Here is a 16,331-nt window from a genome sequence, read left to right on the forward strand (position 1 = left end):
TTTTTTTTAGCTACAGGTCTCACTTTTGAAACCCAGGCTGGCTTTGAACTCACAGTGATCCTCCTGCCTCAGCCTCCAAGTACTGGGATAACAGGCATGTGCCACCACACCTGGCCAAACAAATGACTTAAAATTTGAGTGAACATCTGCAGATTTGTAAAGCGTATTTACAAAGCTTCCTGTAGATAGAGGATTGGATTTAAGCCAGCTGACTTGAGCCGACTGTTCTTCTTTAGGAACGAATTTCTTCTTATCGTCAGAAGGCCACAGCTGAGCCCAGGACACTGAATAATCAGCTTTATTGCTGATCCTGATTATTTTTAGGCCAAGGGTGGGGAAATCCCTTCTCCTGAGTGTCCAGAACTTTTCACATGGACTCTCACCCGGGACAGTTTCAGCAACTCTGCTTCCCTAGCCTTCCAGAGCCAAGGGGCACTGCTTTAAAAATTATCATCTTTAGGGGTGTGGTGGTGCACACCTGTCATCCTAGCACTCAGGAGGCTGAGGCAGGAGGATCACTGCCAAGTCTGAGGCCAGCCTGGGCTACACAGTGAGTTCAAGGCCAGCCTGAACTACACAGCGAGACCCTGTCTCAAAAAACAAACAAACAAAAACAAGCCAGAATACCTCAAAGAACTAGGACTGGAAGTCTCATTTGACCCAGCTATTCCCCTGCTGGATATCTTCCCCAAAGAATTAAAAGAATCATATCACAGTGATATAGGTGCACCCATGTTCATAGCAGCCCAGTTTGTGATAGCTAAAACTTGGAAACAGCCCAAATGCCCATCAACTGGAGACTGGATCAAGAAAATGTGGGGGTTTTTTGTAATAAATGGAGTGCTACTCAGCCATCAAAAATGAGAAATTAGAGACATTTATTGCTAAATGGATGCACATTGAGGCGATACTCTTAAGTGAAATAAACAGGACACACATGTAAATATGGGAATAGTTTCTCTAATGTGAGAAACTGAAAGTGGAAATAAGGACCAAAAGGTGTAATAGATAATGTGAAATAGGAAGAAAAGGGGCAAAAGGGAAGGGGAAGTGGGAGGGGTAGGGGAAAGGAAAGAAGGGAATGGAATTAATATGAGAAAATGAAAAAATGGAAACAAAGTCTTTGTAAATAGGGAAGAGTGGAGGAGTTGAAGGGAGGGCAGGGGAAGGGGGAAAAATAAGAACCAAGAGAGACTATGTAAAGGTGCATATCTCCAATGATGAATGTCATTATATTGTATACCTAAAATGTACCAAGAAAAGGATATACCAAAAAAAACCCAACCCAGAAACAAAGTATGTATTTATAATAGGCATGAAATGCTTTTTCTTTTTTTCTTTCTTTTTTTGGTTCTCTGATTTTTGGGGGGTTTTTGGTACCGGGGATTAAACACAGGATCTTGTGCTTATGAGGCAAGCATGGTGCCACTCAGCTAAATCCCCGGCCCTTTTTTGGTTTTTGAGACAAGGTCTTGCTCTGTAGTTCAGGCTGGCCTCAAACTCACTATGCAGCTCAGGCTGGCCTTGAACTCCTGGCAGTCCTCCCGATTCAGCCTCCCAAGTGCTGGAGAAATGCTTTTCTAATAATAATTTTTAAAGTGCTATTGCTGAGCAAAAATGAATCCATTAAGAGAGGACCATGTAGTTTGCCCGGGGAAATGAAGGCCCAACCTAAAAGCCTCAATCAGCTGGTGGGTGTAGACAGCCAAACCGAGTGATTCAGTCCTGCGGATCCTCTTTTCCCATAAACCCAAGTAAATGATATTTTGTATATTTTAGGAATTCAAGGTGCATTTTGGGAATGCAAAGCGAATGATCACCAGGACAGGAGAAGAGGTCTGGGGACACTAAGGTGAGCACAAACCCCGATTTCCATGGGGTGCTCAAGTCTCCTCTTCTCAGGCCACGTCCACTCCCTGACGACCTGTCCACTCCTGTTGACCAACACACCTCCGACCTGGTTAAATGCCCTTGACAAGATCTGCCTGGGAGAGACAGAAATGAAGAGAGGTGTGGGGATGCACGCTGGAATCCCAGCACTCGGGAGGCTGAGGCAGGAGGATCGCTGCGCATTCCAGGCTATCGTGGTCTACATCGTGAGTTCAAGGCCAGCCTGAACAACACAGCAATACCGTGTCTCAAAAAAAACAAACAAAAAAATTTTTTAAAAACTTTGTTAGGGCTGAACCTCCACCACCTGCCTCATAAGCGCAAGGTCCAGAGTTCGATCCTCGGTACCAAAAACAAAAAAAATAAAAATAAAAATAAAAACTTTGTTAAATTGCTTTGAGAAAATGGGTTACATTGGAAAAATAGAGACATATGTATCAAATCATTATTAGATGCAAGACACTGTTCATGTACATCTGGATACGCAGAAGGAGGCGCTCTCTGCACTCAGGAAATTTTCAGTCTTAAAATAATAATTATTACCTGGATGTTGTGCACAAGTCTGTAATCCCAACACTCAGAGAGGCCCAGCCTGGGGACCTTCGCCAGACCCTCAAAATAAAAAATAAAAGATAGTAAGTTTTTTTTTGAGCCAGGGTCTCACCATGTAGTGCAGGCTGGCCTTGAACTCACTATGGAGCCAAGGCTGGCCTTGAACTTGCAGTGATCCTCCTGCCTCAGCCTCCTGAGTGCTGAGATTATGGGTATGAGCCACCAAACCAGGGTTCTATTTACTCTTCTTAAAGTCCGTGGTACGTGATTGATCAAAATAGAATTGGAGGTGGACAGAGAAGAAAAGAGACAAGAAGGGAGAGGGAGAGAAAGAAAGGTCGAATTATTTAGATTCAGGATTCCCTTGTGGTTGATATTTGTTTGTTTTTGTTTTTGTTTTTTTGGTACAGGGGATCGATCTCGGGTCCTTGCGCTTGCGCAGCAGGCGGCGAAACCACTGAGCTAAATCCCCGGCTCCCTGTGGTTGATATTTGGCATCAATATTTCGCAGCCTCTGGCAGGAAGAGCAGCAGTCTGCTTCTCCACCCCTGAATGGAGGCTTGGCCATGGTGGTGCACGCCTGTCAACCTGGCACTCAGGAGGCTGAGGCAGGAGGATCCTCGAGAGTTCAAGGCCAGCCTGGACTACAAAGGAGACTCTGTCTTAAATAAAATGCCACAGGAGGCCTCTGCGTGTGCCAAGCTTTCTTTCTAGATGGTTGCCCTGAGGCTGGGAGAAGTGGCTGCTCTGGCAGCTTGGGACCCAATTCCAGCTGCGTCACCTCCTTTCATCTCTGCATCAAAGAGGGGTGTGGGGCAGGGCCCATGACCGTGACCGGGCTCCTGAGCGGCTGCAGAGGGAAGCGCCAGGCTGACACAGCAGGGCAAGGAGCTGCTCTGGGCGCGCTGTCCACTCCCACACCCGGAAGCCCGGAAAAGCCAGAATTTCTGGCTGCGTGGGAAAGCTCAACTCCAGCCAGGCTGACGGGAGGAATCCACAGCGCCTCAGTTCAGAGAGGCTGCCCTAGGAACAAGCTGTGATCCCAGTACTCCAGAGGCTGAGGCAGGAAGGATCACCAGTTTTGAGTTCTAGGACAGCCCGGGCTACATAGCGAGAGCCAGTCTCAAAACGACAACAATAAAACAACACAAAACCAAAATAAACTATGATAAACACTGTCCGTCCCAAATTCGTGTCCCCTGAACCTGAGCGGGTGACCTTATTTGAAAGTAGGGTCTGAGCGGATGGAATCAGCTAAGTCTGTCAAGGTGAATTTTCCCTGGGTTTTGGGTGGGCACCAAACCCAGTGACAGTGTCCTTAGAAGAGGAGGGGTCGAGAAGGGCACAGCAGGCAGAGGCGTGGATCGGGGCCTGGGCCCAGGGGCAGGCAGTGGCCTTGGGCAGCTCAGCGCCTCCCTCCCCAGCTCCTGGGGGAGGCTGGACCTGGGGGACTCCGGGTGCAGTGAGCAGCAGGAGGAACCCGGGGCCAGGCCCAGGTGACTTCACAGGGGGCGTGGGCTGAGGGTCAAGGTCAAGCCCTGGGTGAGCAGAGGCCAAGGTCACAGAGAGGCTACCAGAGTTGTGCTCTGGGGTCACAGCCAAGGGCCTGGCCTGTAGTGGCCCTGTCCCTGAAGGCGAGGACTTGGAGACTGGGCGGGGTCGTACGGGTTTTCTGGGTGGGCCCAATGTCCTCATGGGGCCCTCAGGAAAAGGGGCAGGAGAAGCTGGGCATGGTAATCCCAGTACTCAGGAGGCTGAGGCAGGGGGGTCTCTGAGTTGCGGGCCAGCCTGGAATAAATAGTGAGGCATTGTCTCAAAAAAAAGAAAAACAAAAAGACCCAGGGCAGCAGGCATCACCAGGAGCCCCAGGTCCGAAAGCCTGGGCAGGTTACAGCTTTGGTGATGACTCCAGGCTCCGTGTGACTCAAGAGAAAGGGAAGCGAGGCTCTGCAGGTCCAGCAGTGGCTGTGGCCAGTGTCCACCCCGTGTCCGGGCTGGGTCGGGGCAGACAGGCTGTGGTGGTGCTGTAGAGCCAGCCTGGTCCGGACGCTGTAGTCCCGGCGCGCTGTGTTCAGGACAGGGTGGCCTGTGGTGACCTTTCCAGGAGCTGTCAGCCCGACCCGGCTTGGTCTGGACGTCAAGACCCTGTACCTGTTCCGTGCTTTGGATTTGATTTGGTTCGGTTTTGGTAGTAGGAATTGAACCCAGGACCTCTGCACTGAGGAATGTCCCAAGCCCTTTTATCTCTTTGTTTTGGAGACAGGGTCTCCCTAACCTGCCCAGGCTGGGCTCAAGCTTATTATGATCCTCCTGCCTCAGCCTCCCAGAGTGCTGGGGTCACAGCCACATGCCGCCTCAGCGTGCCTGGCTCTGCTTTTTCCTTCTAGGCACCTTCCTCCGGTGGACACGGTCTGGATTTCATTGTCTCCGTGGTCTCCCTTGCTAAGACATAAGCTGCACACAGGCAGGAGCTTTGTTACGATCTCACAGGCCTGGTGCTTACAGTGTCCATCTAAAAGATCTTGAATCAAGGAGCACGAATTTCCTCTAGATACCTTTCTTTCTTTTTAAAAATCTTTTAAGACAGGGTCTCCCTGTGTAGCTCAGTTGGCTTTGAACTCAGTATGTAGTCCAGGCTGGCCTCCAACTTGTGGCAATCCTCCTGCCTCAGCCTCCTCAGTGCTTATGACACCACTCCCAGCTCCACAGATGGCTTATTTTAATGTCTGCATCTTTTGTTTTTTAATATTGCCTTAAATTTCCCCATAACACAGCTCTTGACAAACAAAAGATGTGTCTTATACTGCTTCCTATTCCAAGTATCTGGGATATAAACATAACAGATTCTCAAGTTGGCAGACAAGACAGCGTGTACCCACGGTCTGGCCCTGGGTGCTGGCCATCTGCTCAGCCTACTCCGAGCCTCCCCTGCTCCCCACATCCAGGTCCCTACCTTGGAGAAGAAGCCAGAGGGGGTGAAGGTCCCCAGGATGCCCTGGCCCAGCAGGTCGCTGAATATGTTCATGTAGGTGCCGCCCCCAGGGGGCTCAGAAGGGCTCTGGCAGACGGCGAGGTGGCCAGAAGGGTAGATGGCAGCCAGGTTAAGGGACTCACGTGGTACAAACAACAGTGATGCTAATTCTCTTTTTTTTGGTACTGGGGATCGAACTCGGGACCTTGCCCTTGCGGGGCAGGCGGCAGACCATGAGCTAAATCTTCTGCCCCCGGTGATGTTAATTCTTGCATAGAAAGATTCTCTCTCTCTCTCTCTCTCTCTCTCCAGAGTTTTGAGATGTGGCCCAATCTGGCTTGGAACTCATGGCGATCCTCCTGCCTCAGCCTTCCAAAGAACTGCTGGAAGCCACAGCCTCCTGCTGCTCCCTAGGGTCACACAGCAAGTCATCTGGGCACAGCTTGGTGGGACAGGCCGAGGAGGATGGGATGGTCTCGGATCTCAGACTCATGTCCCAAGCCCTCTCTGTACCACCTCTCCAGAAGCTGCTTCGACGATGCTAGGTTCCCTCATGGTTCCCTCTAACAATCAGGAAAATGAACTGAGGAGAACTCATTTTCTCAGAACTGCGTGAGCCTTCAGTTCCTTAACAAAAATAAAACCGGGCATAGTGGTGCACACCTGTAATCCCAGCATTTGGGAGGCTGAGGCAGGAGGATCACTATGAGTTGGAGGCCAGCCTGGGATACACAGAAAGACTCTGTCTCAAAACAAACAATAACAACAATAACAAAAAAATATCAAGGACAGCTGGAGGTTCCCTGAAAAAGAAGGAAGGCTTGGAAACCTGGGAGCTTGCTCCAGTGCACTTTTTCAGGTTGATTCGTCTGCCCGCAGCTTAGGGAAATAAGATACCGGGCGGAGGGTTGAGAGCTCTTCCCCCAGCGCTCCCCAGGGGTGCTGCTCTGCCAGGGGGACCCTTATGCCCTGCTCCAGCCTGCAGGGAGCCCACATGGGTACTAGGTCACGGAGGAGCCATCGGCCAGGGCGCAGTGCTACGTCCTCCCCGCCGGCTTGGCCTCCAGCTCTGCCTCCAGCGTGGTCAGCAGCTGAGGCCTCCTCCTCAGCAGCTCCAGCCAGAAACTGCGGGGCGCCAGGGGGCCGGCCTTCTCCTCCTCGCCTTAGGGCTCGCCATAGTAACGCAGGATGGGGGGGGTCTGTCGGACCCCTCGCTTTTTAGCTTAGCTTCTTCTGTTTTTCTGTTCAAAGGAAAAGATTTCAAGACATGGCTATCAGGGCGAGGGGTGGGGGCAGCACAGCTATAAACCCAGCAGGCAGGAGGCTGAGGCAGGAGGGTTCCCACAAGTTCAAGGCCAGCCTGGCTTACATAGTGAGTTCAAGACCAGACTGAACTACATAGTGAGACCCTGTCTCAAAAAAAAAAAGAGATAGCTTTTATAAAAATGATATTTTATATATCTATATACACACATAAAATGCACAGTACAAGATATATAGTCACTACATGTGTGGGGTAGATGTGTGTGCCCATGCGTGTGCTATAAAAAGTTACATGGAAATATAGCAAGACGTAAAAATGCTGTTCTCTTGGGGGAAAATTTACAGGAATTAAATTTCTGTTTTGCACTTTTCTTTTCTGTTGCTTGTTTTGTTTTTTCTTTCTTTTTTTTTTTTTTCCGGTACCGGGGATCAAACTCTGGTCCTTGCACTTGCGCAGCAGGCGGCGAAACCACTGAGCTAAATCCCCGGCCCATCTTGTTTTGTTTTTTGAGACAGGGTCTCGCTATGTAACCCAGGGTGTCATCCAACTCATATCAATCCTCCTGCCTCAGCCTCCTGAGTGCTGGTTCACAGGCGTTCACGCCCATGCCCGGCTCCCTTCCTTTCTGTCGGCCTCTTTCTCTCCAATCCTACCCTCATCACCTGCAGCCGATCCACCAGTTCCGTGGATGACTTTCCCTGCCTTACCCGGAAGGGAAGGGAAATGTGTGTACACACGCGTGTGCTTTGCACACTGCAGACACAGGCGGCAGGGCCACAGGTGAGCCGGGCCCAGGGGTCTCTTCCTGTCCTCCATTACCTGTGCGAGGCCGGGCGAGGGGGCAGCGGGGAACCGGGTTTGGTGCGGGGGAGGCAGCCTTACTGCGCGCCAGGGCCCCCTGCAGCCTCCACACGGCGGCTCTGACCAGTGTCTTCTACTCCAGGATTCTGACTCTGAGTAAGGGCGCTGGAAGATCCAGCCTTTGAGAAGAAGAACGCGAAAGGGAAGCAGCTCCCTTTACCCCTTCTCCAAAGAACACAGCCTCGTGGAGCCGCCAGAGACAGTCCTGCAGAATTGAGTCCCACACCCTGCCTGGGCCTCTGCTTCTGTACTTTGGCCCCAGGAAATGAACAAATAATTATCTTGTTGCTTAAACTAGTATGAGTTGAGCTCTTGTCACTTATCACCAAAGGGATCTTTGTTTTTTGTGGGGGTTTTTTTGTACCGGGGATGGAACTCGGGACCTTGCGCTTTCAGGGCAGACGCCGGAACCACTGAGCTAAGTCCCTGGCAACAAAGGAATCTTAATGTAATACTTCAGTTATTTTGCTTAAAGGAGGCAGTCAGGGCTGCCTAAGATAGAGTCAGATACAAGGAAATAGCACACACCAAGTTCAGAGCTAATTCAAGCGGCTAGCTAAGCTTAGACATGTAAAAGGACACACAAGAACAAAAGATAAAAGGTTAGGCTGAGAATGCAGAGGTAAGGACCCTTCCTCCCGGGAGAAGGTTCTTATGCAGAAGGTGCTAAGTTAGCTTAGTTTCTATCTCTGGACTGGGCTCTCAGAAACAAGAGAAATGCAAAACAACCAGCTTCCTTTGAACTCGCTTTCTTTGAACCCATCTTTTCCTTGTGCTAAGCAGGTCAAAGAAAACAGGCCAGACGAGGTGGCGCATCCCTGTAATTCCAGCACTTAGGAGGCTGAGGCAGGAGGATCGCCGAAAGTTTGAGACCAGCCTGGGCTACATAATGAGTTCAAGACCAGCCTGCACTACGTAGCGAGACCCTGTCTCAAAAACACCCAAACCAGGGGCTGGGGATTTAGTTCAGTGGTTCCACCGGCTGCCTCACAAGCGCAAGGACCCGAGCTTGATCCCTGGTACCATAAAAACAAAAACAAAAACAAAAAAACCACCAAAACCAACCAAACAAAAATAACAATAAAAACAGCTTGGACTTCCATTGGGAACCCCCTCCTGCTGACAGGAGCTATTCCTCTTTTTATTGTTTTCTATAAATGCTCTCCTAACTTTCTCCTTTCATCCTCGACTTCGTTCTTTGATCTCGTGAGACGTTAGACTCTGTCTCATGAATCTACTGTGTCCCTACCGCAACCACAGTCACACTCAGGCTCGTCCTTCTGGATCGTGACAATCTCCTTAGGCCTGGCTGAGGCTCTCATGGTCCCTGTCTCCCTGCCCCGTGTCCACAGACACCCTCGGGGCTGGGCGGGCTTGCCACTGAGGACAACCCTTTTCTGGACCACTTAGTTGAATTTCTGAACATGTTCTTGTGGCCTCCTATGCACCTCTCACCACTTCTTGCTGTTTTTTTCCTGGACTCATTCTTAGCATGAGCCCTGAGTCTATTTCCTGCCCCGCCCCAGGAAGTCAGTCCCAAATCTCATCCCTCCGTGCATCCAATCCTGATGCCTACACAGGGGGTGGGGAGGTGTATAGGGGACACTTGGCATCTAAGCATATTCTCCAAATCAAGACTATTCCAGAAGTTCTTGCCAGGTGTGGTAGTGCACAACTAGAATCTCAGCTATTTGGGAGGCAGAGGCAGGGCGACTGCAAGTTCAAGGCCAGCCTGGGCAATTCAGCAAGACTCTGTCTCCCAAAAAAGAACTGGGGTCGGGGGCTGTGACCTAGCATGTTCGAAGCCCTGTGTTCAAACCCCAAACTCGGGGCCTGGAAGTGACTGCCGCTCACTCTGCTGGTTGTCAGAACTGACTTGTTTGGGGAGGTGAAGTGTCTTACCATTTTCTAGACAGGCCTTGGACGAGAGTGAGAAGTGGATGACGTCAGGGGAGCTGCTCTCTGGGTGGGCTCCGTGGTTGTGGCCTCTGGGTGGGCTCCGTGGTTGTGGCTGGCAAGAGCTAGGACAAAAGGCAGAAGGAGAAGTGGGGAGGGAGGAGACAGAGGGTTTGCTGGCGCATCAGCAGCAGAAAAGCAAACTGTCAGTGTTTAATTTTGTTGCTGTTTTTTTTTTTTTTTGGTACTGGGGATTGAACTCTGGTCCTTGCGCTTATGCAGCAGGCAGCGAAACCACTGAGCTAAATCCCCAGCCCTTGTTGTTGTTGTTGTGTTTTTTTTTAAGGGTGCTTTTAAACAATTTATTTAACTGAAATGCCATACACTGACTTCCATTTATTTTGATACATCTTGTCCCCAAGGTGATTTAGAGGATCTTCAAGCCAATATAAATGTTTCATAAATATTTGGCCATTTGAGTATACATCTGCACAATACCTCACATCTTTCAGCAAGAAAAACACTGAAGAGTAAAGACCTGACACAATTAACTGGGTATAATGAGAATCTGCTCCAACTATTTGCTTCTCTGAGGTAAAGGCACCACATACGTGTTCAATTAAGAAAACCATCCTTACAACACAGGATGATTTTTTATTTTGAAGTAGGGATTAGGGCATTCAGCCGCTAATTAGATGCTGCGTGGCAGATCTACATCCCCAGCTTATGCCATGAATTTATAGGGAATAGGTTCCCACAACTCAGGCTCCTTCCCATTGGTTCTCACAAAGTGTGCTTCTCTGGGTGGGGCAGACTGGCGCTTCAGTTGAACCCAGGTACCTTTCTCTTTGGCTTCCTTCTTTTTCTGATCATTTTCCTTGACCCGTTTCAGGAAGCTATCTCGACTCTTTGAGTGTTTAATATGCTCAATACGCACATTAATTCTCTTGGCAAGTATCTTGCCCTTAACTTGCTTGTTTACAACAATGCCAACAGCATGCTGGGTAACACTGTAGACTCTTCCAGTTTTGCCATGGTAGCATTTGTGTGGCGTTCCTTTTTGAACAGTACCCATTCCCTTGATGTTTACAATATCACCTTTTTTGTAGATTCGCCTGTATGTGGCCACCTTGTCGTTGTTTTTGAGACAGGGTCTTGCTATGTAGTCCAGGCTGGCCTCCAACTCGAGGCAATCCTCCTCCCTCAGCTTCCTGAGTGCTGGGACTACAGGCATCCCCCACCATGCCTGGCTGTGCTTAATACTCATATAGGACATGGGCAAAGATTTCATAAACGTCAGTAATGACCCTTAAAACATTTCCATCATTGTTCTGACAGCAACTCAGCTGTTTGAACAGAAGCTACCTCTGCATAAGCTCTTGATTTACTAAGTGGTTTTCCTTTATGCTTCTGTCCCGAGAGCTGCCCTTCCACAGGAGAGTTGGGACAGGTGCATGGTTCATTTGCTTTCCTGCTGTAGCAGCTGGGTAACAGCCAGAGGCCTGCTGGTGCCTAACACAAAGTGGCTATCATGAAGGAGCGCAGTGAATCAGAGCCCACTCTGGGCTCCCAAGGCGCTCACTGTTTGCTTGGACTACACAGCAAGACCCGTCTCAGTGCCTCCTTCCAAAAGGAAGTGGGTGGCCATCATGCTATTTCTGCTGGACCTTATTGTTGCAAGATAACCTCAGGGACACACCTGGTGGCAGAAGCTTCACATCATATGACATTTAGCAAAAAGCCCACTAGATGGTTTGTTTAATGGGAAACACTGTCATTCCTGTATCTTCCTCCTAATACAGGGGACCTTTGACTTACGAACTCAATCCGTTCCTGAGGGCTAGTTGTAACTCACATTAGTTAAATGCCTTCAAAGTCTCTCTCCTGTGTACAGGCAGATCTCAGTGTCCTTAGAGAGACCGGGCCAGGATTTCTCAATTAATTGCACACAGGAAAGGATGTTGTAATGTTCCTTCCAGAGCTCTTTAAGGGTTAAATGTGTATCTGAGATCATTGGAAGCACAAGGGGCCGGCATTTGGAGCATAACTCAAGACTTTGGTCGTAAGTTAAAACTAAAATTCCGGCCATAACCCAAGATGTTCATATGTCAAGTCGCTTGTAACTCAAGGGTCCACTGTATCCATTAATTACTTCTTAGAGCAATTAACACAAACTGAATAACATCAACACAAAGCTCTATCAGTATCTAACTTCCTTGCTATTTCTTTTTTCCAGTTACCAGGAATTGAACTCAGGACCTTGTGCTTGCCAGGAAGGGTCAATGCCACTGAGCTACATCCCTGGCCCACTTCCTTACTGTTTTTATTCCTTTATCCCGAAGCATTATTTATAAATTTAACCAGTAACTTCTACTTACATAATTTTTTCATGGATTTACTTGCTGAAACATGGTCCTCTTGTTTTGCTTTAACTGGATGACTCTCCTTATGAAAGCCTTCCCTGGGGTTGCTGCTGGATTTGCATTTCTGTAAGTCCCGGGGGGCTGCAGGCTGCCCTTGCCCTGCCGGGTCTGGCACCCAGGGTGGGCAGTGCCTCGGGGTGCCCTCCGTGAGGTCTTGCCAGCTGTAGTTCACCAGGTTGACGAGGCCCACGGGGAATGGGATGCTATGCTCCGCGTATCTCCACAGGTCTTCTTGAGCTCACAGGGTTGCAGGGCTGATGCGTTTGTCCTCTTCAAACAGGCAGTTCTGCAAGCGTAGTCTGGAGGGCTTGAGGCTGGATGGGAGCCTGAGCAGACTGGGAGGCTCCAAGAGGCCAGCCGAGCAGAACTCGTATTTCTCACATGAAGCTGCTGTGCTCACTTTGGCTTGCTTCAGTCTTTTTGGATTTTCCTTGCTATAACTGAAAACATCATATGTGAGCATTGACAATATTTCACTTTTTTTTTTGTACTGGGGATTGAACTCAGGACCTTGCACTTGTGAGGCAGATGCAGTGCCACTGAGCTAAATTATCGACGATATTTCACACTCTTAAGCCTTGTAATTTTGTTTTGTTTTGTTTTTTTGAGTCAGGGTCTTGCTCTGGTTCAGGCTGGCCTTGAACTCCTGCAGATCCTCCTGCCTTGGCCTCCCAAGTGTTGGGATTCCAGGCATGCACCATCGTGCCTGCCTTTAGAAATCCATTTCTAAATGTGATCAGTAAGAGCTGGACAGTGGGTGCAGCACACCTGTAATCCCAGCACTCAGAAGGCTGAGGCAGAAGGATCACTGAGTTCAAGGCCAGCCTCAACTACATAGTGGGAGCTTGTCTCAAAAAACTAAAACAAACAAATAGCTGCAACAAAATAACCCAGAGCCTTGAGCATGCTAGGCAAATGCTGTATCACTGAGCTATATCCCCAGCCCCTGAATTTCTTATGGGAGTCTACAAACACATTCTATGTTCTCTTGCTGGTTGTACACACTCATATCAGATGTTACAATTGTACTGAAATTCTAAAGCAGACAACAGAAATAGACCCACAAAAGGGCCAGGTATTTCAGACATTAGAATTTTCAGCCACAGTATATACATATATAGGTGTGTGTGTATATTTATAATATAATAAATTACTACTGATTAAATCCAGGGCCTTCACACTTAGCTATAACCTCAGTCCTTTAAAAAATTTATTTTGGGTACTCTAGTAGGGCGAGAAGGGTGGTTCCTATTTGCATATTGCCAACTAGAGACAGAAGGAAAAACTCCCAGCAGCTGCTGCTGATGTTGGGTTCAGAGTTGGCATCTGACTCAGTCACAAGGAAAATGGATTCGATTTGTATCTCTTCTCTTTTCAGCAGCTCCTACAGGTCTCAGCATGATCATTTTCTGCTAGCAGAGGTGTAATGATTAAAAGCTGCATACAATAACTAGATTTAATCCAAAAAGAAAATCATGGTCTAAAATAAAAGGATGGAAAACAACAGTCCATGTGATGAGGGCCCAGAAAAAAAGCAGGAGGAGCTGCACTAATTTAAGACAAAGTGGACTTCAAGCCAAAATTGACTGGTAGGGGCAAAGAAGGTCGCTACATACTGGTCAAGGTAACAATTCAACAGGAGATAACAATAATAAGTATATATGCACCAAACACCAGCACACCCCAACATCATGAGAGAAACACTACTGGACATCAAAGATCAGATAGATATCATCACACTTATTGAGGATGCTCTCAATAACCCACTGTCACAAGTAGACAGATCAACTAGTCAAAAAAAAATGACAAAGGAATGTCAGAGTTGAGCCAATCCTTCAAGGAGATGGACTTAATAGATATCTAGAGAATATACCATACAACAAAGGAATACACAGTCTTCTCAGCAGCATGTGGGGGTTTTTCCAGAGCAGACCATACTAGTCTATAAAGCGTGCTTCAGTAAATGCAAAAGAATTGAAATTATCCCACGTGTATTATCAAATCATAGTGGAATTCTCTTACCATGTACTAAAATAAGATCAAAATAAAGACCTAAATGGAATGGTGTAGTTCCATTCATCTTTGTGAGCTTGACACATTCTGTGGCTGTTAATCACAAATCTTTATTAGGTGTGTTATATACACCACACTCTATTTTGAAGACTGGGGATAGAGAAGCAGTTAAGCATATAAAAAATCCTGTCCTTGTTTAAGACATCATATTACAGTGATTCATGCACACCCATGTTTATACCAGCACAACCCATAATAGCTAAACCTCAAAAGCAGCCTATATGGCCATGAATAGACAGATGGATAAAGAAAATGTGGGACAGAGTCTTTTTTTTTTTTGGTCCTGGGGATTGAACTCAGAACCTTGTGCTTGCAAGGTGGGCGGCAGAACCACTGAGCTAAATCCCCAGTCCCAAGGATAAAGAAAATGTAGTGTTTATGCATAATGAAGTACAACTCTGCATAAAGAATAGACATGAGTCATTTATAAGAAAATGGATACATCTGGAGACGGTAATATTAAGTGAAATAAATCAGACACAAGCTTAAATATCACATGTTTTCTCTTATATGAGAAACTCAAAGTATAACCAAAGAGCAAAATCAAAGATTGATAATAAGAAACAGGTGGTGGAGATGGATCTGTTGGAACTGGGAAGAGGACCGAGAGATGGAGGGGGGCGTGGAGGAGGGGAGGAAGTAACAGGTATGAAGGTGTATTATGTACCTGTACCAACTCCCTTCATGAAGGTCATCATTATGTACTGCACATATGTACCAATACAAATTAAAAAAATTTAAAATCCTGTCTTCGTAGACCTAACCCTCTTGGAAAGAGGGTAAACAAATAGGAATTTTTTTAGAGTGCTAGAAAGTGATAAAAATACAACAGACGAGTTAAGTCTGGAAAGGAATGGGAGGGTCACAGGAGGAACAGAGTAGAAATCTGCTGAGGGCAATGATGAAATGACTCAACACAAAGGTGCCAGTGAAGCAGGGTTCAAAGGAACAGTCAGTGAGCTTTGAAGAAAGCAGAGGCAACAGGCTTGAGGCAGCAATGGGGCTGGGTTTGTTGCAAAACAGCAAGGAATCCAGTGTGATTAGCTAACAGGACAAATATGTTTAAATCAGCCACTGACCTGACTAAGTAGAGCTCTCTGACTGACTCACTGTCAGATTTGATTTTGTTTTTATTTGATTAACTTTTTAGACAGGGTCTTGCTATACAGTCCAAACTGGACTTGAATTAAGTATGTAGCCCAGACTGGTCTTGAGTTTATGGTGATCCTCCTGCCTCAGCCTCCCAAGTGCTGGGATTACAAGCATACACCACCATGCCCAGCTTTCATGGGCAGATATAAATGGCAATTCCTTGATCTAGTTCTTTAGGGGATGAGGGCTTGGCAGGAATTGGTCTTGAGCATTGTATAAACCTTTACAAGTGTAAATTAATACTAAAAATTGAAAAGTAATTCCATAACCCATACTTTGCCAACGGGTGGGAGAATTGGTCTTCACATGTTTCCTTTCTCCATTTTTCCCTCTCAGGTTTCAACTAAAATGAAAGAAAAGTTTGTGATTAAGATGTAGTGGGGAGGGCTGGGGATTTAGCTCAGTGGCACCACACTTGCCTGGCAAGCGCAAGGTCCTGAGTTTGATCCCCAGTACCAAAAAGAAGAAGAAGAAAAAAGATGTAGTAGGAAACTGCTGGTCAAAAATGATTTGTTTTTGTTTTTGTTTTTTTTTCAAGAGAGTCTCACTATGTAGTTCAGGCTGGCCTTGAACTCACTATGTAGCCCAGGCTGCTCTAGAACTCATGGTGAGCCTCCTGCTTCAGCCTCCTGAGTGCTAGGATTACAGGCATGTGCCACTATGCCTGGAAAAAATGAATTATCTTTAAAAAAGTATGATTTGGTGAAATAGAGCAATGTGATTACCTGATCAAAGAAATAGAGGGGGCCAGTGTTCAAAGATGCAGCTTCAACAAATCCCTCCATTCCACCATGGAACCTAAGAAGGAGAAATCGGAAATTTGAAGACGAGTTGTCATTGTCTGTAGGTGATGTTTCCAAGCACTTGAGGGTTTTGAAGTTTAGATGTTTTATGTTCAATGAAGTGCAAAAAAGTTAGGGCGTGGTCATAGTTATTTCTCTTTCTCTGTCTTCATTTCATGACTGTGGACCTGACACTGATGCAACCAGGAGGCCTGCAGGGGTGGCAGGAAGCAATAATCACTCACAGACTTTCTCAGTCCCAGCACTACTGGTGCTTGGGGCCGGGTAATTCTTTGTGGGAAGGAACCGCCTTGCACATTGGAGACATTTCGCAGCAGCAACCCGGGCCTCCACCTCCCAGGTGTCATGCTGTATCCTCTCGTGGAGACTTGGCAGCTACAGGAGTTTACTGTCAACTGTACCCTGGTGTCATCACAGTGTATGTCCGATGTCCTCCAAGAGCGCAT

The 16,331-nt window shown here is 47.4% G+C and overlaps 2 pseudogenes across 1 annotated transcript in view; both read right to left on the reverse strand.

Annotated features, from left to right (window-relative positions):
* Positions 1-16,331, reverse strand: part of LOC101706222 (uncharacterized) — a 42,186-nt pseudogene extending 25,855 nt beyond the window's left edge. The window contains exons 1-7 of the transcript XR_015443545.1: positions 16,287-16,331; positions 15,358-15,425; positions 11,813-12,297; positions 9,453-9,559; positions 7,497-7,611; positions 5,400-5,757; positions 1,865-2,003 (exon numbers count right to left, since the gene is read on the reverse strand). The product of XR_015443545.1 is annotated as an uncharacterized LOC101706222 (transcript). The remainder of the gene's footprint in view (positions 1-1,864; positions 2,004-5,399; positions 5,758-7,496; positions 7,612-9,452; positions 9,560-11,812; positions 12,298-15,357; positions 15,426-16,286) is intronic.
* On the reverse strand, positions 9,781-10,668 carry LOC147823583 (large ribosomal subunit protein eL21 pseudogene; annotated as a pseudogene).

Source organism: Heterocephalus glaber, unplaced genomic scaffold, assembly GCF_053883595.1.
Source record: "Heterocephalus glaber isolate CG9 unplaced genomic scaffold, H.glaber_assembly_v1.0 deba00001572, whole genome shotgun sequence".
Taxonomy (NCBI): Eukaryota; Metazoa; Chordata; class Mammalia; order Rodentia; family Bathyergidae; genus Heterocephalus; species Heterocephalus glaber.